Source organism: Lygodium microphyllum, chromosome 7 (assembly GCF_053477565.2).
Source record: "Lygodium microphyllum isolate KBCC chromosome 7, Lygodium_microphyllum_v1.1.10, whole genome shotgun sequence".
In the NCBI taxonomy this organism is placed as follows: Eukaryota; Viridiplantae; Streptophyta; class Polypodiopsida; order Schizaeales; family Lygodiaceae; genus Lygodium; species Lygodium microphyllum.
This window is the reverse complement of record NC_141141.1, coordinates 154,735,047-154,757,603: the sequence shown is the minus strand read 5'-3', so window position 1 is coordinate 154,757,603 and position 22,557 is coordinate 154,735,047.

The window sequence follows — 22,557 nt, the reverse complement described above, 5'->3', positions numbered from 1 at the left end:
GCATTATAGCATGTTGGGGTTGAATCCAAAATGTGACCACCAAGAAAAATATCATTATCTAGCAAGGACTGCAACTTCAACTCTGAATTAGAAGTTAGCTCCAGTAATGGCCCTAAAATCCCTTTGCTATTTGAGATCTAGCACACCAAAGGGGATATCCCAATCCACCTATAGTGTAAAATATTAAAGAACTAAATAAGTAAGGCTTCCAAGAAGTTTGATCGGCTTTGAGAGCTATGAAAACATCAAGATCTCCTTAAATAATGCATGAAGTTCAAGAGAGGAGATCAAATAGTGGTGTTACTATGTACAAAACATCAAGGGCAAACTATTGAGTCGATAGAAGGACCAACAAAAGTAAATGAAGTTGATTTTGAAAGGTAGAACCTAAGTGGAAGCACATAAGTGAAGGCAACAACTATGGTAGATGGAGCAAGAGAGTGAGAGACACTATACGTGGGAATTCCAATAGTCACAATGTGTTACTAACCTTCCCTTATTCAATAGTCACTAAAATAATAAAAAATAAAGTAACAATGATGGACGTCCACCACTTGCAGTGTATAATTTGCATTTTACACTATTGCATTTTACAAGTCTCAAATCTACATACACAAAACTATTTAGGGCTTGGAAATATTTAGTATTAAATAGGGCTTGGAAATATTTAGTATTAAATAGGGCTTGGATTAAATAATCATGAAGAAAAGATTTGCAAAAACAAAGGTAAACATCAGTGTATAATTTGTAGACGTTTTGGCCATTTTGCAAGGGAGAGCTACTCCAATCAAGCAAACTATGCAAATAAGCCACTTCAAAATCATGATGTATCTAAATCAAATGAATCCAATGATGTATTTCCATCCAATGGACACCTATTCTAATCCCATAGATGTAAAGTCCACCATTGGCACAAACAATATAGCCAGGGAAACAAACCTCCTATTCAATCCAATGCCATTTGCTTACATTGTGTTTTAGTCATACCACATACTTATGAGTATGATAGGGGATTTAGGAGGAGCAATTTTATTTTATAATCACATCTCTAATAATAGTGGTGATTGATAATGACCAACCACACATCAAGGGGAGATTTGCTAGCATATTTGATAGGTATGTGTGGGAACTAGATCTAAGGGAATGGATAGATATGAAGAGAAAGTGTGCAAGATAAAAAGCTATAAGTTCATGTACTTGCTTCATGATCAACTCAATCAAGTCTATTTGGTATCATCATGCCTCTCCACTTGTTCTTTCTCCTTGCCCCATAGCTTATATTATCTTCTTGCTCAACCATATTTTATACCAAGGATGAGAAAAGATGTCATATCATCTGTTGAGAGTGGAAAAAGACTGAATTTTTGACTGATTTTTGTTGTTTTTGAGGTCTGAATGATTGATTTTTTATGGATTTAGAGTGATGTATGGTTGATCATGGAAGTGTTTGAGAGTGTTTTGGATGATATTGATTATGTTTTGGAAGTTCATTATGATTTTTAGTGGAGATATAAAGCTCTGTGATGTTCTAATAGGTTCTGTTGAGGTTTTGATTGATTCTATATACCTTTTATATAGCTTCTGTTTTGTTTTGATTTTCTTCTGTATAAAGCATAGATTGATGATTGATGAAGGTTGAAATATTTTGAGAGCTTATTGAATAGTTTTTGATAGTTTGGAATGGTTTTAGTATGAATTATGAGGATTTTATGTTCTCTGATGACCTTCTGTAACCCTCTGTAAAACCTTCTGTAGAGCCTCTATCTTTGCTCTGTCTCTGCTCTGTTCCTGTTTTGTATTGTTCTGTAGATCTTCTGTAAGTGTTCTGTAGAATGTATGTGTGACTTTGGGAAAGTTTTCTAACTTTTGGAAAGGATGAATCTAAGTTCAAAAGAGCTAAAACAAATGGAAGGAGTAGCTATACTGAAAACTGAAGAGAAGACTGAAGTGACAGTGATAGTAGTGCGCTATGAAGAGACACTGTAGTGGCTCTGGTGCCTCTCCACATCACACATACCTCTTTGGAGGTGCATCCACGACCTAATAAGGATTATTGAGAGTCATTATTAGAGTATTGTAGTGAGGAGATGATGTACTATTGATAGAGAGAGAGAGAGAGAGAGAGAGAGAGAGAGAGAGCCAGAGATAGCCAATTCTATCAAAACAGTGTAACTGTATATGAGAGATCAAGAGAGAAAACTATGAAGACATTGAAGATTAATACTATGTGATTGACTTCCATTCAAAAATGGTGTATTCCTTTGTGTTCCTTGTTCTATTGAAGGATTCTATGAAGATGTTGAAGATTATGGTTGATTCTATCAAATCCGTGGGAGATATCGATATACTATGATGCTGTGTGAAGAATTGTTGTTTTCTTTGTTTTGGTCATCAAAAGAATAAAATAAAAGCTTGTTGATGTTACAAGATAGATTTTCTTGCAGTAGAATCCCCTTTTCCTTGGTGTTCCTCTTGGCGCTCCATGTTTTTGGTGCGCAGCTGGGGAACTTGCCATCAACAAGCATTAAAAGAGGCTGAAAATGAAGGAAATGGCATAATGGCCAAGAAGAGAAGAATTCAATGGATATTTGCAAAGTTCTTTCTTCCAGTGAAGAGTTGGAGATTCTCATTATCAAAGCCACTTTCCACAAGAAGTTCATCCCACAATGGCAGAAACATATCACCATCATGATGCATGCTCTATGTGATGGACTGTTTCCTCTTCCTGTTGAAGTAGCAAAAACTTGCATCTTGGTGGAAAATTGTTTGGAAACAAACTAAAGAGCAAAAACAAAGAGAATGACCATCCATGGAAGATTTGAAACAAGAAGGAAAAGAGTTGGAATTTGTTCGTGGATGCTCAACAGTAAGATACGTGGCAAGCTTGGTGCACTGACAGTCTTCTATTTGTCCAATTAGTAACCCACTGGAAGTTGGTAGACAGAGTGTTTTTCACAACATACACTGTTGAAACCCTCAAAAGCTAGCATTATTATGATGGCACAACAATGATCCTAATAAGAATGAGTTTTGATACTTTTAGAACGGAATATCCCCCCCTCTGTAGTGGTTTGAAAGCCGAATTTAGAGATGTTGAAAAGAAGGAAGTAGAGGAGATGTTGGCCAGAGAATCCCCCTGAGACTGAAGCCCTCTCTAATACTATCCTGTTGAGTACAGACCAACTGGTTGGAGCCAACCCTCTGATGAATGACGAAATCAAGAGACAAGCGTTAGAACGAGTCTAGAGGTACGTGAGAAGAGAGAATGCAAAAATCAAAGTGAGAACGAGCTCGCAGTAGAAGCCTCCTTTGACGCCCTAAAAGCACTCTTTACAGAAGTCCCCATGGCGACTCAAGGTCCCCTTCCTAGTCAGATTCGTCCTGGAAATATTGATGATAGGCCAGCAAATTTTCAGTTTTTAAGGGAGAGTACAATGAAGACCCTGATCTTCATGTAGCAGAATTCATGGTAGCATGTGTGGCTAACAATGCCAGAACCCCTGAGCATTGGTTAGCAATATTCCCCACCACTTTCAAGGGCGCGACGTTTCAGTGGTATGAGAGACAAGCAATAGGAACTTTTGGCACATGGGACGACCTAAAGTTGGCCTTCCTCACTAAATTCAGCCGTGAAGGTTTTGAAGAGCAGATAAGAGAGGAGTTCATGAACCTAAGTCAGTCCTCTAGAGAAATAGTAGAAGCTTATGTCTCTCGAATGGAATCCATCCTGAAGAGATGGACTAACCATCATTTGGACGAAGGCATTCAGAAAGGAGTGTTTCTCAAAGGCCTACAACCAGAAGCTCGCAAATTCATGGAATTGAGAAGACCAGTCAATCTGCAAGCTACAATGGAAGGTGCAAGATTCTATGACGAAGTTGAAGCAAGGTTGTCAATGACTCCAGGAAGAGGATTCTTACCTCCTCCTATGCCAGGAATGGTATACCCAACAAATGCAGTCCCAGGGACAGTTCCCTACCCCTATCCCCAGATGCAAACATTGCCGCAGTGTAATGCACCTAATCCACTATGGTCACCACAAACGACAGTGCCTCAAATGATGGTTCAACCACAACAACAGTGGCCTCAAGTAGTTCCTTCAATGGCGACTCAACAACAGTGGAACCCTACCAACTGGAATCAACAATCCCAAGTCTGAACAGGAGCTCTGAATCAGAATCAAAATAGAGGATCCTCTGGATCGACCCAACTAGTGTATGCAGTAATTACAGAAGCTTCCCAAAACCCTACTACAAGCACTTCAGGAGGTGAAAATCTGAAGGACTACTTATCCAACTCAATTGCAAGTATCAAGAAAGAGCTTATGGATGTGATTACAGAGCAGCTACAGACGCTGAAGGTGAATACCGCCAATATATCTACCCCTACAAGAGCTAGAAGATATGTGATGCGCTCTAATACATGGCATGGAAAGTGTCATCAAGCGAGACATTTAGCCACTGAATGTACCCGAAAACCAACCATTCCTAGAGCCTTCTGTTCATATTGTTTGCGGAAGAACCATACAGAGGAGAGGATATTTGCTCTTGATTAGCCACTGTGTAGGTTGAATTCCTTGCAGCCCTAAGTTCTTCATTATTACATCCATCATTATGTTTACTGATGAGCCTCCATTAATCAATGCATTTGAAATAAATCATCCTTCAATCCATACACTAATCTCTGGGGTTCCAGGATCTAGGAAGGCGTTAGCCACATCTACTTCCTTTACAGGCTCCGGGGCCTTATTGGTCTTAGTCACTGTTGAAGGAGCAATCCTTAGTCCACGTCTTCTTGTCAAGATGCTTTCGAATTTCTTTCGGCAGCTGGGAGATAGCATCAGTAACTGTCGGAAGGTTAGATTTGGTTTAAAAGTGTCTAGGTCTTTTACCAGGTCATATTCTTTTATAAGATCCACAGGCTTCTCTAGCCTGCTGGGGAATGGGGCTACACCCATTTTCATCTTTCCTTTTTCTTCTACCAATGGAAGCATCGACACTTCCTCTGTTTCTAGAGGTGCTTCTGTATCGTCTATCTCCTGGACCTCTGGTCTTGTTTCTGGGACTGTCTCTGTAACTCTCTGTGGCACTGCAGTGCTCTGTACTACACTGTTTTGTCCTGTATTGCTCTGTCCCTTTTTTGACAGGTTGAACTTCACAGTCTTGGCATGATAATTATTTTTATTCTGAACAACTGGTTCCTTATTTTTTGTGTGTGTGACAGCGGCAACTTCTAACTCTACCAAATTGGAGGCATGCTCTTGTACCTTGTGTTGCCTATCAATGCCATTGGCCTCTACAGGGGTTGGACTTGGACAGTTCTTTGCAGTGTGGCCTTCACCTTTGCATCGACTGCATAAGGGCTTGTAGTCCACAGATCGTCTAGGGTTTGGACGGGAGATATGACCCTTTTCTACACACCTATAGCATTCCACCTCTGACCTTTGACTACCGTCAGACTGTCGCCCTCGGTAACTTTGAGAGGGAAACCTCCTTGGACCGAAATTAGGACCAAATTCCCTAGGCTTTGGTCCAATATCTTGCGTTGTCATTTTGGACTCTAGCAAGGTCAAACCAAATTCTTATGGGACCTCATATCCTCTGTTGTTGGGAAGACCTTGGCTTTTTGAAGCGAGAGCCAGGATGGAATGGTTCAAAGAAAACCTAACCCTAGGCAGAGGACCCAACAAAGTGGTGTTAAAGTTGTATCCATGGGAGAATACCTCCTACCTCAACTTGAATTGACTTCTGAAATCACCTCTGACAATGAAATATAAGCATGGATGTACTGTTCTCCCTGATACCCTTCCAGCAACCTCAATAGACAAATGAGTCATCTGTTCAAAAGGAGAACACTGGTTCTAGTGGAACATCAGATGAGGACACTACTCCCTTAACATTCTTGGATACTGACGGTGCTGAACGTCATCTAAAGGTGGGTCTCAATCTTCCAGAAGAAGAACTAGTAGTCTTGCGAGACTTACTAAAGGAGAACTTAGACGTGTTTGCTCCCACAATATGTCAACATCACATTGACCTAGAGCCTGATGTCAAACCTGTAAGGCAAAGACAAAGACGTATGAATCCTAATTATTCTACACTAGTGAAGGCTGAATTATTGAAACTTCTTGAAGCTGAGTTCATTTATCCCATGGCTAATAATGAATGGGTTTCGCCCATTGTGGTGGTACCCAAGAAGAATGGGAAACTTCAAATATGTGTGGACTTTCGGAAGCTCAATTCGAAGACGAAGAAGGATCATTTCCCTATCCCTTTTACAGACCAACTGTTGGACACAGTGGCAGGCCATGAGTTGTATTCCCTCTTGGATGGATTCAACGAATATAACCAAGTCCAAATTGCAGAAGAGGACCAATCCAAAACAACCTTCACTACAAAATGGGGGACCTATACCTATAGAGTGATGCCATTTGGGCTCTGTAATGCTCCTGCCACCTTCCAACGAGTAATGATGGCTGCCTTCCAGAATCATTTGCATGATTTCATTGAGGTGTATCTTGATGACTTTTGTATCTATAGTTTGATCCGTGAGCACTGGGGACATCTAGAGCAATGTTTTGATAGATGCCGAGAGTATGGGATTTCTCTCAACCCCGACAAATGTGTCTTTGGCGTTTCATCAAGAGTTCTTTTGGGCCATATTGTCTCGGCACAAGGGATTGAAACAGACTCGGCGAAGATTGAAAAGATTGCCACTGCCGCTTAATAGCACCGACAAACCTCAAGCAATTGAGAGGATTTCTTGGCCATGTGGGCTACTACAGAAGATTTATTGCACATTTTGCAACCAAGGCAGCCCCTCTGCACAAGCTCCTAAGGAAAGATGCGGATTTTCTTTGGACTGATGACTGTGAAGGAGCCTTTGATACCCTAAAACAGTGCCTTATCCAAGCACCTATCTTGCAGCCTCCTGACTGGACGAAGGATTTCCACGTGCACACAGATGCATCAGTTGAAGGGCTAGATATTGTCATATGTCAAAAGGGCCCCTCTAAATTAGATCAACCAATATATTATGCAAGCCAAAATGTCACTAATAGGGAACGAAACTATATAATGACAGAGCTTGAGTGCTTGGCAATGTTGTTTGCACTGGAGAAGTTTCGACACTATGTATTGTCAACGCATTTTAAGTTCTACATGGATCATGAAGCCTTGTCCTTCTTGATAAACAAAGCAGATGTTAAAGGATGACTGATGAGATAGTTGCTCCTATTCCACGAGTTCGATTTTGAAGTGGTCACTAAGCTTGGTCGTTCCCACGTCCTAGTTGATCATCTATCACGGATCCCTCAAACAAAAGAAGAGGAACATGATGATCCAAACCTTCCCAGTGCTTCCTTGTTTCTAGTTGAAACAGTTACTCCCTGGTATGCAGACATAGCCAACCTCCTGGCAAATCAACAGTATCCTCTTGGCATCTCAAGCTGTGAGAAGAAGAAGCTTCTGTTAGAATCAACCCCCTACACCTTGCTAGGCGGTGCACTATACAAGAGAGGCAAAGATGAAGTGCTACGAATATGTGTTGCAGGGGATGAAATCGGCATAGTATTGAAAGCATGCCATGATGAACCATGTGGTGGATACTTCGCAGGAGAAGCGACAGCCAGGAAGGCTCTGTTAGCAGGATACTGGTGGCCGACCCTCCACAAGGATGCACATGACTACTACAAAAGATGTGAGGCTTGTCAGCGAATGGGGAAACCCACCAAAACAAGTGCCATGCCACTGCAACCCATTCTTCCCCTAAAGCCATTCGAGAAGTGGGGGATTGATTTTGTAGGTCCCATTGATCTACCCACCAGACGGAAGCAAAACAAATACATCTTACTATGTACTGATTATGTCACAAAGTGGTGTGAAGCTAAAGCCCTAAAGTTGAACGATGGTAACAACGTAGCCCTATTCATGTATGAGAATATTATCACCCGTTTTGGCAGTCCCCTTGAGATGGTAAGTGACAGAGGTACTCATTTCCTTAACAAAATCATGGAGGAGCTGACAGAATTATATAAGATCCACCATCGTAAGTCCACTCCCTATTATCCCAGAGCCAATGGTCAAGTTGAAGTCACCAATCGCATCCTTTGCTTGATCCTGACAAGAACGATTGTCGCACATCGTTGCGACTGGGATGATCGACTTACAGAGGCCCTCTAGGCATACAGAACCTCCCATAAGGCAACTACAAGACAGACCCATTTCCAACTAGTTTATGGTACAGAAGCCGTCTTCCCTGTTGAACTGGAATTGCCCTCTTTGCAAGTGGCAGTTAAAGAACGCTTGGGAGATGATGAGTCGCTGCAATGCTGTCTCTTGCACTTGGAATGCTTGAATGAGATACGATGGATGACCCTACAGTGCATGGAAACCACTCAAGCGCGACTCAAAGCCTATCATGACAATTTCATCAAGCACAAGGAGTTCAAAGAAGGTGATCTTGTCTTGGCCTGTGATTCGAGATTTGGCAAGTTTCCTAGCAAGCTTCAACAACGGTGGATGGGCCCATACAAGGTACTTGTTGTCAATCCTAACGGCTCTATTCAGGTGCAGACCGTTGATGCCTCTAATGATCCTTTCCTGATCAATGGCTATCGTCTGAAGAAGCACTTCCCTCCCTGGGAATCTTAACAATCACAGTCGACCTGCCCTTTTGGGCATCGCATTGTCCTTTTCGTCGTGCTTCTGATAGCCCTTATGATTCTCCTCATGAGGTAGTCTCGTTCTGCTAACCCCTCGCAGATACATCTCAACCCGACCTTGTTCTCTTCTCGTCTGATCCAACAATGGTGGCGAGGTTGGTCCTAACACATGGTATTTCTACCATTCTCCTTCTTAACGAAAAAAAAACAAAACAAACGAAACTCTTAAGGGAGAAAATGAAGAAATTCCCTATCATAACAGGCCTCATTCCAAGAAAAGGTGGAAATACCCTTGGGCAAAAAGCTGACTGTGGAAAAGGTGATAACACCCTGCAGTTCAGAATAGCTGACTCACCAGCAGACCCTTTCCAGCAAGTAATTTGAAGCCACCTCCCTTGGTGCGCTGTTTATGCAATATCAGTCCATCTACCCTTCTTAACAAATGACCCTTCTTACAAATCATTGAAGTAGGAAACTTGTTGGCTGCCTCCCTAGGTACGCCTCGTCTTCAAGATCCTAATGACAACAATCGCCAACATGATCTTCATCACCAACCCCCTGAGTGATGTGAGCTTTCATCCTAACAAGATGGGGACGTAAGTATGGGCTGCCCTGTGCATCTATCAGAGAGTGAGACAGAGGGTGGACTGAGTGACCAGTCTTTCCCTTCCAATCAAATGAGAGGTGTGATGTGTGAACAGAGTGCTGCACGCACAGGATGGGCCTCCCAATGCACCACGCACGATCTGTTCTTGTGCACTACACTATAAGGCTCCCTAGCCTTCCTTCTTGCACTCTATGCCTGCACAGGGTAGGATGCACAGTTGCACCATCAATTGCGCACAAGGCATACAAGCTCTGCACAAGTAATGGTAAGGATTACGTCAATGGGATTCAAGAATGGGTTGCCCTCTGTATCTTTCAATAGAGCGTGAGACAGAGGGTGGGCTGAGTGTGACTGGTGTTTCTTCAATCAATTATCAAGAGGTAAGGATTGAGGGACGTTATGACCATTGGAGTCAAGTACGTTCCTGTTTTCCTATGTACCCACGGGATGGGTCTCTGCCATCAGTACGAGACAGGTCACTCTATTCTGTATACTGCACTACAAGGCTCCATGGCCTTTCTCCTTGCACATATGCCATACGGGTTGGACGCACTAATGCACCATTAATTGTGCACCTTGGCATACTCCCTCTGCACCATCCCCTTGTCGATTCCTAAACTGGGTGTGAGATCTGGGTTCCATCATTATTTCCTCTAGTGATGTTAGTAATGGGGCGAGTGACTGTTCTTTCATTCCATTTGAGTGATCGTGAGTTGAGTGCAATATCCCTCGTCATTGACGAATTTCTTGTGATTCCTTCCACCAGCTACCTCCCTGGGTGCTACCATGTGGTCTCTATCATGAAGGACGTGTGTTGTGAAGACACCTTGGTACCTCCTGCAGCCGACAACGATACAAGACGCAACCTCGATAGTCAACATTACTCCTCGGCAATATGGGCCAAGTTTTCTAACCCTACACCTTATGTTTCTCAGTAACGGTCATGTCTTAAGTGTGGGGATGCTCGTGGTCTGATGTGTGGTATTCGGTCATTGATGTTCGATTTACCCTTCTTGCTAAGGTTTTAAGTGTGGGAACGCATCCTTGCGCGTCTATGTTGCATAACCCCATGCATATACCCTGCTATGATCATGCATCTATGCCATGACTTCATTTTACCCTGATGGGGTCCCTTTCCCACTCTTCTGTTCTATTTCACTCTGTCCTCGGAGTTGTTCCTTGTTCATTTGCCTATATTCTTTGTATTGTGATTTTTCCATGCGAACGCACTCTACGTTCACTGAGAATCACATCCCACCTTACAGTCGTGTTCGTCCCTTCTAATTGCCCATTTTTCCTTTTCACCAACCCTTGTTCCGATAGCTGATTCTAAAGTTATTAATTTTTTAAGCAATTACCGTAAATTAGACGATTTTCCATGTGAACACATCTTTATTTCTTTGGAACCCTGATTTGATGTGCCAACCATGTCCTACCCATTCCCCTGATATTTTTTCTTTTTACATCCTATCATTTCGATGCACGGTTGGTCCGCTATTAATTTTTGCGGGTTTTCGGGCCCTTTTCGTGCCTATTTTTCATATTTTTTCATGTGACCATGCCCTATTTTCACCGAAATTCCAGTTTCATTTAGCACCCGTGACCAGCAAGCCTTTCCCCCACCTTTTCCTTTTTCCTCCCCCTCTTTTGATTGCCGGATTTTTAGTTATAAATCTTTTCGAGTATTTTTTTGTGTGGTTTTTGTGTTTTTCCCATATGAACCCCTCCAAATTCCCCCCAAACTGAGTTTTGATACACCAACCTTGTGAATCCCTTTCCTTCTGACATTTTTCCTATTTATCGTACTTTGTTCCGGCAATTGGTTCTTCTCATAATAATTTTCGAGTCCATTATCGGTTTCATTTTGGGGTTTTTCCCATGTGAACGCGTCCTATCTTGATTGGAACTGTGTTTTGCCATGAAAGGGTTGTTGGACACATTGTTCTACATATTTTTCCTTCTTTTTATACTTCATTCCGAAGTGCGGATTTTCTGATATTAATATACGTATGTGTTTTCGAGCTTATTTCTTGTGTTTTTCCCATGTGAACACCTTGATTTTGCCACATAATCCGTATCACATTTTCTCTCATCTTCCCCTTGTCTTTCGGCACCTTTTTCCTTCTTACGGTTTTTCGATCTAACATACAGTTTGGGTTTTATTAATTTTTCTTCCTTTTTACCGTGTGGCTGCATTTCTCGTGTCACGTGTGAACGCGCCTATTTTTGGTTTTACGTGCCTCGAGATGCCCCCATGGCATGTGTGACTCACGTGTCACCATCCCTACCTTATCTGATCCCGCCGATGCAAATATTTTTACCCCCGCCCCGCGCATGTGCACAAGACGGGGGTGCACTCATTTTTCCTAACCATAATAAACATAAAAACAAAAAAAAATCATAACAATTAAAAATAAAAACACCACAACACAAATTAAAAAAATTTAAAAACACAACAAAAAAAAACAAAAAACCAAAAAAAAGAACAAAAATTTAAAAAAACACACAAATCAAAAATAATAAATTAAAAACAAAACAAAAAACAAAAACAAAAAAAAAACACAATCCTGATTTTTTTTAACAAAACAAAACAAAAAAAAAGGTACAAATGGGAGGAAAAGCACAGCATTTAAAAAAACCCAAAAAAAAACAAGAACAAAAAACCAAAAAAAAAACATAACAAAAACAAAAAGAAACAGACGAAATTCAAAAACAAAACATAAAAAGAAAAAAACAATGAAAAAATCGAAATTTCTTTTTATTTTTATTTAAAAATTTATTTATTTATTGAAGTTTTTTGTGTTTTATGTTTATTTTTATGTGTTTTTTCAAGTTTTGAAATTAAGAGTCGGTACCCCAGCTGCGTGTGAACAACTGAGGATGACTGCGTGTGAACGATTGACTGCAACACACCTCCACATGGACAAGTTGGATGCACGTCCTCGTGCGTGAACGCTCGCTAGCCACACCCGTACACACACGCACTCGTGCACATGGTGGGAACATGGAAGGGAGAGGGGAGTTTTTTTTTGCGAGGGGAGAGGGTGCGGGGTGGGAAGGGGGGCTAAGGGAGGTGTAAATTGGGGTTAATGGAGGGTGGGGTAGGGGTAACTACGGTTAGGTTTGGTGGGGGTTAGTGGGGGTGGGGTTAAATCTAGTGGGAGGGGGCAAATTTGGTTTGGGAGGGGGGGGGGGGGGGGGGGCTAAAAAGGAGGTGGGCGGGCAGGAGGATGGGGGGGCCCAAAAAGAAGCGGGCGGGTGGCAGGGTGGGGGGGAGGAGAGGAGGAGGGCAAAGAAGAAGGAGGCGGTGGGAGAGGAAAGCCGCAGGAAACTGAGGTGGAGGGAGGGCAAGGCGGAGGGAGGCCAAGGGGTGGCAAAGGGCGAGGCAGCAAGAGGGTGGAAGGAGAGGGAGGCGGTCGCAGGACAGGGAGAGGGACGAGGCAAAGGAAGGCCGAGGGAGAGGGAGGCCGCGGGCAGTCGTGGCGGAGGACGAGGTGGAGGGGAAGGATGGAGGGAGGCAGGGGAAGGAAGAAGACGAGGAGGGGGTGATGGAGGTAACGGGACGTGGGCGCAGGTAAGACAAAATCCAAATAAATTGCATAAAAATTCCTTAAAAAATTTCAACATTGTTGAAATCATTTGCACTATTTTCTAAAGTGGGACTTCAAGAAAATAAATTGCCGAAAATTCAAAACTTCAAATTTCTTTCAAAAATACATGTAAAATGAGTAAAATTCATTAAAATTTGGTAAAAATTCAAAAATATTTAAAAAATTTTACAAATCCCCTTGCCCCTTTTTCCAATAATTTCTCAATTGCAAATGCTTCCATAAATGGCTAAAGTATTATTTGAAGCCAAAACCCTAAATTTAATACCTCACCTCATGAAATTTCATTTTAACTTTCAAAAATCAGCTGAAAAATCATGGATAAATTCAAAAACATTGTTGACACTTGTTGGATTGCTGAAATTCCACCCTTACACTTCACAATATATTCATGTGTCATATATTCCGTCTTAATCTTTTTTTTTTAATTTAAAAAAATAAAAAAAAACACATAACGTAGAAAATAAAAACCCACCTAAATTATAATTTAAAAAATATAAAATAATAATATAAAATAATAATAAAATAAAAACACTAAGGTGCTTTATTTTTTCCAATCAGTGGTTTTTGCTTTTTTTACTGGATTCCTTGCATTTGGAACTACTCAGTGCGCCTTCAGTCTCTTGCATACACACCCTTACCAAGTATCTATTCTTTGAGCTTTATTTATTTTGGTCATCCCTTAACCACAGTAAATTGTTAAAATAAAATTTATTCACCCACTTTTTCACGCGCGCTCGCGCTAAATACACATTTTTTTAATAACTTAAAATCAACCCACTGTTCACTTTACACGCGCTACATGTGCTTCAGAGACACTTTCATGTTTAATAAACAATGAACCAGCCATCACAAAAAAAAAAGTACACGCTGACAAAAAAGTGCTCCACATCACCATTAATTTCTAATTAATGAATTTGCATCTAGAGACCCCAGTCTGGGTATCGCAGTCCGGGTTTCGTTTAAGCACCATTTCACCTTAATAAATTGTAATTAAAATTTTAAGAAAGAACCACCATTTTCTTATTAAGGTTTATAACCTAATAAAATTTCACCCATTGTTAATAATTTCTTAAAATGAACCCTTCATTAAAACCATTTCCCCTCACTCCACTTTTTTTCCCTTTTTAATAAACACACTTCGTGGGATGGGCATGTAAAGTCCTCTTAGCCGAAATCATTTGTCAAAGTTATGGTTAGGTCCTGATTAGGTTTTTAAGGTATTATGGTTTGCTTGTCTGATACAATTACGGATGCGGTTTGTAGTTTTTTTTTCTTTTTTGTCTGATACGGGGTCTTGGGTGCCTGTTTGTTGCATCGCATGAAGTTTTTGGTTGCATATGTGTAAAGGTCATGCCGAATTTTTTCTAGGATGTGGATTGTTTGGGGTGGTCAATTGGTTAGTTACGTATGTGTGTGTACTTCTTTTTGATCAATTTCTTTTTTACCGCTATTTGGTTGTTTTGCAGGCATTCTTTGCAATTGTCTGTGTTTGTGGTGTGTGTGTGTGTATTCCATCCAAATGGCACCTCACACTCCTCCTCCTGTCCAGTATGTTACGTTGATCAGTAGGGATTATTCTTCCCTACTAGCTTTTGAGCCTATAGTGAAAGCATGCCTTGCAACTTTTGTGGTTGTTTCACTCCCATTGATTCCAGACGATCTATCTCTGTGTGATGAGTTTCTTGCATCATACAATAAGAAATCGGGCATGGTTCGTGGTGCTTCCATGGTATTGACACCCTGAGGATTAGAGAAGGCTTTGTCTCTTCCCTACAAAGGAGAACCCTTTGTTACAACCTGACAATTATTCTCAAATGATGAGATTCTCAAGCTATTACAGAAGCAGACCAAAGAGGATCTCGATGCCAAGAAGGTGATTAACACTTCAGGAGTGTCTTTTTCCATGATCATTGATCCTCTCTGGAAGTTAGTCTGCCAATTTCTCCAAGACAGGTTTATGCTTGCTAAAACACCATCTCATTATTTGTCTAAGGAGCTCTTCATAACTTCCAGGATTGTATTAAGGGGTGGCCATTGATTGGAGTACTTACCTGCTTACAAAGATGGACCAACATTTTGTCAAAGTGACCACAAGGAATGTCACCAATGTCACTTATGGTTCATATTTATATGCTTTCTTGACATATTCCGGCCTTAAGAAGGGTGTGCTTCCCCCTCCTCCATCTGATCCAATTCCTCCCCCTCCACCTTCAGAGGATTCAAAACCTATTGACATAGAGGATCTTGCTTCCCCTCCTCTGTTGGTCATTCAGCGGAAGCGCCTGAAGCGTGTAGCAGAGAAAACTCCCTCAGTCATTCCTTTAGTCACAGTTCCTGCTACTTCTGGAAGTGATCTCCCTGCCTACCTCACATGTAACAATTTATTCAGGGCACATAGAGAGGGTTCTTTGGAAATATTAGTTTCTTCACTGAACAGTTTAGTGTCAGGAGATGCCATTCCATTCCTTTGTAATGACATCCAAAGTTCTATTGAACTCTCAGTAACAGCCTGTGTTCAACAGTTATATGCTTCTTTCTATAAAGAATTGATGCAATCCAAAGACCAATTGCATAAGGCAACCTCAGAGTTAGCCTCTGATAAAGACACTCTTGCCGATCTGTTTAAGCAGATGGAGCAACAGACCCAAATGATTGAGACCCAGAGAGAAGAAATATCTTCTTTAAAGATTCAGTTAGCAGAAGCTCAGTCAGAGGTCACTAGAGTTTCGGAAGAGAAAGAGAAAATTTTCAAAGAAGCTCAAGAGTTTATGACTATTTTAGATGCAAAACTGTCAGCTTTGCAGACTGCTCACAATACATTGGAATCACAAGCTTCCCAGATTAAGTAGTTGCAGGACCAACTGGCATAGTCACGGTCCATTCCTCCAAGCCCCAATGTTCCTATGATTCCTTCTATCTCTCAGCAAGACTTGGCAGTTCTCCAGAGACATGCCACATTATGTCCATTGTTTCAAGATAAAGTGAAAAGATTGCAGTCCAGGATGGACTTGTTATGGTCTACATTTGAGCACTTTCAGGAGTATGTTCCTTCGCAACATTCCTTCTTTGTCCACTATCAGTTGCAGAAGTTGGCCTTCTATATGAAGCTTTCAATGATGGATCTCCCTCTTCCAGAGGATGGTTGGAGTGGGGCTTGGTCTTCTGATTTGCTGACAGAAGTTGTCTGTATGGTCTTTGAAGATTCTGTGACGACGGATACCATGTTGCTATCTTACATGTATCTACGAGGTGATCTGTTAATTTCACATGATGTAGATCTGGCTTGGTATGTGGGAGATGTGGTTTTGCAAGCTGTCTTATATGTCAACTATTTGGAATTGAGGATAGATGACATGTTCCAGTGCTATTCTTCTAAAGTGGCTACTTGCCCTAACACTTCATGGCATTCAATGATTGATTCTGTGGTCCTGAATCAACGTCAGAATACAGCTTATACTTATGTGCAAAGCACTAACCAACTGAGGTGGATCTCCTAGCTTATCTTTCCAAGAACCATCCATTTGATTCATCCTTCTTTGATGCCTATCATAGGCGATCTGTTTTAGGTCCCTCTGTTCCTAGCCTATTGTACTACCAACAAATAGCCCACCGCTATGATACTTATCTTTCCCTTTATCAATCCAACTCAACAGCTATCTTACCTCTCCTTTTCCAACCTCAGGGTTTTCCTCAAATTCCTATATTTACCTATTGTTCTTTCATTGACGATCGAGTCTTTTCCCCTTCTCCACCATGCCCTTCTCCATCTATTCATATACCTTCTACTTTTCCTGCTTATCAATTGACACCTTTCCTAACTGATTCACTTAAATTTTCAGCCACTCCTTCTTTAGCTTATTCCTCCTTTTATGATTTTTCCTACCCATCTCTTCATCCTCTTTTACTTATTCTACTTCCATCTCCTACCACTTCTATTTCTCAACCCCCTCAGTTGGTTAGTGGGTACGAAGGATTTGATTAGCAGATTCCGAGAAGAAGAGGATGGGGCTTAACTGATTCTCTCACAGGACCACATATTAATTGGCCATTAATTCCAGGGAACTGGACAATTGCTAGTCAAGCATACCAAAATTACCTCCATTTTTCTCGCCAATATTCACAATCTCTAGATCCTTCAGTGAGATTGACAGCTCATTTTGCTTGGTATCTAGCATATATGCATAGGCATGCCCATAACGATCAAAAGGCCATTCCAAAGCTTTGTATGAATGTCAATGTGAATATTGATTCCCAACAGTTGGATGTCCTATATTTTCATGCCCTATGTCTACCTAGCAGATACCTTGTTTTGCTAGAAAGGATGTGTTGCCTTCAGTTCTTTCAAAATCCTCCCAAGACATTTGTGGATGAGTCCTTCTCCATGGATCGTTTTTCGAAATCACCAAGCCTTCAAAAGAGATCACCTTCATTGATGCCTTTGTAATGTATTTTGGATGATTCTTAATGATATATATCTCTCTTTTTGGAGGTGTCATTCAGATGGTTGTTTTGTATTTAGTGTTTGTGTTGTGGGATAATTTTATGTGATGAGATCGTGGTGGTTGCCTATTCGATTTGCTTTCGAGAGATACATTTTTGGAGAATTGCAGTGATGGTGATACTGGTTGGATAGTTCGAGATGATGATGATAAACCTCTTATATCCTTTACAAATTTGTTATGACTTTTTATTGTTTATCAGATGACTTAATGAATAACGAAGTTTTCCTTTTTAGAAGTATTTTTCTAGAGATACAGGTGATAAGTTGGGGTTGTGGTTTGGAGTGATTGTTGAAGATACTACAGAATATCAAAATTGAGCTCTTTAATGAAATTATATTCTTCTTTTCCTTAGGTCGCAAGGATGCTTCCTTTCTAAGTGTGGGGATATGTTGAGAGTGGAAAAAGACTGAATTTTTTACTGATTTTTGTTGTTTTTGAGGTCTGAATGATTGATTTTTTATGGATTTAGAGTGATGTATGGTTGATAATGGAAGTGTTTGAGAGTGTTTTGGATTATATTGATTATGTTTTGGAAGCTCATTATGATTTTTAGTGGAGATATGAAGCTCTGTGATGTTCTGATAGGTTCTGTTGAGGTTCCGATTGGTTCTGTATACCTTCTGTATAGCTTCTGTTTTATTCTGATTTTCTTCTATATAAAGTATGGATTGATGAAGGTTGAATTATTTTGAGAGCTTATTGAATAGTTTTTGATAGTCTGGAATGGTTTTAGTATGAATTATGAGGATTTAATGTTCTCTGATGACATTCTGTAACCCTCTATAAACCTTCTGTAGAGCCTCTATCTTTGCTCTGTCTCTATTCTGTCTCTGCTCTGTTCCTGTTCTGTACTGTTCTGTAAGTGTTCTATAGAATGTATGTGTGACTTTGGGAAATTTTTCTAACTTTTGGAAAGGATGAATCTAAGTTCAAAAGAGCTAAAACAAATGGAAGTAGCTACTGCTAAAGACTGAAGAGAAGACTGAAGTGATAGTGACAGTAGTGAGCTATGAAGAGACACTGTAGTGGCTCTGGTGCCTCTCCACATCACACATACCTCTTGGGAGGTGCATCCATGACCTAAGAAGGATTATTGAGAGTCATTATTAGAGTATTGTAGTGAGGAGATGATGTACTATTGATAGAGAGAGAGAGAGAGAGAGAGAGAGAGAGAGAGAGAGAGAGAGAGAGAGAGATCCAGATATAGCCAATTCTATTAAAACAGTGTAACTCTATATGACAGATCAAGAGAGAAAACTATCAAGACATTGAAGATGAATACTATGTGATTGACTTCCATTCAAAAATGGTGTATTCCTTTGTGTTCCTTGTTTTGTTGAAGGATTCTATGAAGATGTTGAAGATTATGGTTGATTCTATCAAATCCGTGGGAGATATCTACTATGATGCTGCATGAAGAATTGCTGTTTTCTTTGTTTTGGTCATCAAAAGAATAAAATAAAAGCTTGTTGATGTTACAAGATAGATTTTCTTGTAGTAGAATCCCCTTTTCCTTGGTGTTCTTCTTGGGGCTCCATCATCCTATGCCCATTATCTTCCTAAGGAAAGCAAAACAATCTGCTAAGAGACTTTTAGTATGCATCTACATGATTCTCATCAATCAAGATCTTGACAAGCTCAATGAACTTGTCCTCTACTACCTTTCGGATGAAGTGATAGTGCACCCCAATGGGCTTTGTCTTCATATGGAAGATCAAATTCTTAGCTAATTGAATAACACTCATAGAATTTGAATGCATTGCAGGAGTTACAGTAATACCAAGGTCTACCACCATATGGCCTAACCATAGAGCCTCCTTGCAAGCCTTAGTAGCTGCAATATACTTAGCATCAATAGTAGATAAGGCCATGCATTTTTGTACCTAGACATCCAAGAGATAGCACCTCCAACAAAAGTGAAGATTTACCCAAAGGTGGACTTCCGACTATTTGCATATCCTATATAGTCAGAGTCAATGTAACACATGAGTATAGTATATTGGCCACCATAGCAAATGCATATATCTATAGTGCCTTTCAGGTACCTCATGGTACCCTTTATGGCATCCCAATATCACTGACTAAGTATAGCCATATAATGTGCCACAACACCCATTATAAATGCTACATCAAGATGAGTGGCTATCATAACATACATCAAACTACCCACTATGGATGTATAAGGGATCTTGGCCATCTTAGCCTTTTGTTCATCTGACTAGGGATAATCGACTTGACTAACCTTCACATGGAAAGTTAAATGATAACCAATGGACTTAACATCCTACGTATGGGATCACCCAAGCACATTCTTTATGTATGCCTACTATGATAGATAAAGAAGTCCCTTACAACGATCACATGTAATACACATACTAAGAATATGTGAGGGCTATCCCATGTCCTTCATCTCAAAGCTTTTCTATAGCTGAGTCTTCAAAGCATCTAGCTCATCATGACCTCTCCCAACAACAATCAATATATCATCGACATAAAGTATTAAGAGATAATAAGGCTACGTAGTACCATGGGCCTTCTTCGTATATAAACACGGATCCATATTACTGCAAGTGTATCCATATGAATGCATAAAAGCATCAAAGTTATGATACCATTCCCTAGGTGCCTAATTAAGGCGATAATGGCTCTTTCTCAACTTACACACTAGGTGTTCTCTGCCCTTTTTTCATATATTCCTTAGGTTGTTGCATATAGATATCCTCATGCAAGTCCCCATGCAAAAAAGTCATTCTTACATCCATCTGATAAAGGTCCAGATCTAACTGTGCAACCAAGGCCAAAACCAATCATAGGGCAGTTATATTGACTATAGAAGAAACGACTTCATCAAATTTAACACCATGCTCCTACTTAAAATCCATAGCAACCAATCTAGCCTTATTTGCTAGCTTTGAGTATCCAAGGGCACTCTTCAACTGAACAATGCAAGTTTTCCACTGAACAAAGAAACCAAATTCCATGTATGATTTTTTTGCAATGAATCAAACTCATATTACATGGATCTTTCCCAAGAGTAACTATCACTTCTATGCATGGCCTCCTCATAAGTTAAAAAACTCACCAGAATCTGTCACCATAATATAGTCTATGGAAGGTGCAAATTGATCAGGCTAGCATCTATCTCTAGTAGACCATCTCAAAACAGGTTATGAAACCTATATATCATATGTAACATCATGGTCATGGGCCACAAGTAGGCTATCTACCTAGTTGTACGATAATAAGAGGCTCATCCTGAAACATCACCCTTTGTACCTCAACTATATGCTCAAGTTGCTTATGCATCTTCTCCTCATAAAAGACAATATCATGGCTATGGATAGCATTCCAAGATTGCGGATCTAATAGGTAATAGCTCATCTCATCCGTATCTCCATAACCAAGAAAGATGCATTTCATTGACTTAAGATCCATATTATTGTATTTTTCGTGGATATATGGCAAAAAGCCTCACATCCAAAGGCTCCAAGATGCACATATGAGGGAGGTTTTCCAAACCATACCTCCTCGCTACAACTCAACAACTAATAGCAATGTATGGGGATCCATTTATCAAATGTATGGAAGTAGTAACCAACTCAATCCAAAAATTTTGCAGTAAGACTGCTTGACTAAGCATACTTTGGACTCTTTCCCAAATGATCCTATAATGCAACAACTAATAGCAGTGCATGGGGATCTATTTATCAAATATACAAAAGTAGTAATCGGCTCAACCCAAAAATGTTGCGATAAGACTACTTGACTAAGCATACTTTGGACTCTTTCCTAAATGATCATGTTCATGTGCTCCACAATACCCCCCACCCCAAAATGGTGTATGAGGCGATCAACTAATGGTTAACATCCCTCTTGTCACAAAATTGCTCAAAATCTTTAGAAGCATACTCAGCCCTATTGTTAGACCTTAGGTATTTCAACCTATATCCAAATTGGTTCTCAACAAGAGAAAGTCAATACTAAAAGGTAGATAAGACATCTGATTTTTGCTTAATAGGATATGCCCACACCTTATGCGAATAATCATCAATGAATGTAACAAAATACTTTATGCCACCCAATCATGACTGACAGGGAAAGGCACCACATATATCAAAATACACAAGAGCTAGAGGATTACCCATGTGCATAATGCTAGACTTCTTATGAGAACTATGTGTCTTTCTACCATAAAGGAAATGGACACAAGAATCAAAACATTTGTAATCAAGAGACAGAAGATATTGCAAACAAGTAAGTATTTTCATTTCCTTTAAGGATATGTGCCCAAGACAACAATGCCATAAACATACATGTGGTACGTCAATCTCATAGCCAAAATATGGTCAAGGAATCTAAATACAAATAAAGGATAGAGGAGGCTGTCAGCCTTGGCACCTCGAGCAAAAACAAGCTTTCCACATGTAATCTTTCATACAAAATCACCAAAAGAGATATCATAACCTACATCATTGAAGTGTCCAACAAGTAGAAGGCTTTTGGTCAAAGTTCGTACATGATGTACATTATGCAGATTAAAAAGGAACTTTATGAGGGGAGCTACAATCGTATATTCCCAATGCCAACAATATCCAATGCCAAGTCATTTCCTAATTTCGTAGAACATGTCATGCTATGATAGAATTGAAACCAATGCCTATGTGGGGTAACATGAAAAGAAGCCCCTGAATCAAGTAGCCAATACTAAGAATATGCATATGAAGTATTAATCAACTAAGAATCATCAATAAATAAAGCTACTAAGATGTACTCATCATCGAACTCATGCTACACTATATTTATTTCTTCAATCTTTATAATGGACTTACTAGGGATAATGCTTTGATCATTAGACTTTTCTTATACTTTGTCCTTATCTTTCTCTTTGCGCTTATCATCACGCATCTTATGGTATTGTAATTGAATATGACCCTTTTTCTCACAGTAATGACATGTCAGAGAGGACTTACGACCATGGGTCTTACCGTGAGACTACCCACGAGATTGAGACCACTGTGAGTCTCTACCATGATGATCATTACCACTCTTACCATCGTGTTTGTCCCTCTAACATTCAATGCATGAGAAGTATGGATTACATCTACATTATTTCTGTTTATCTCCTCTATGAGTAAAGCACCTCAACATCTTGGAGTTTCAAGTCATCATGTACGG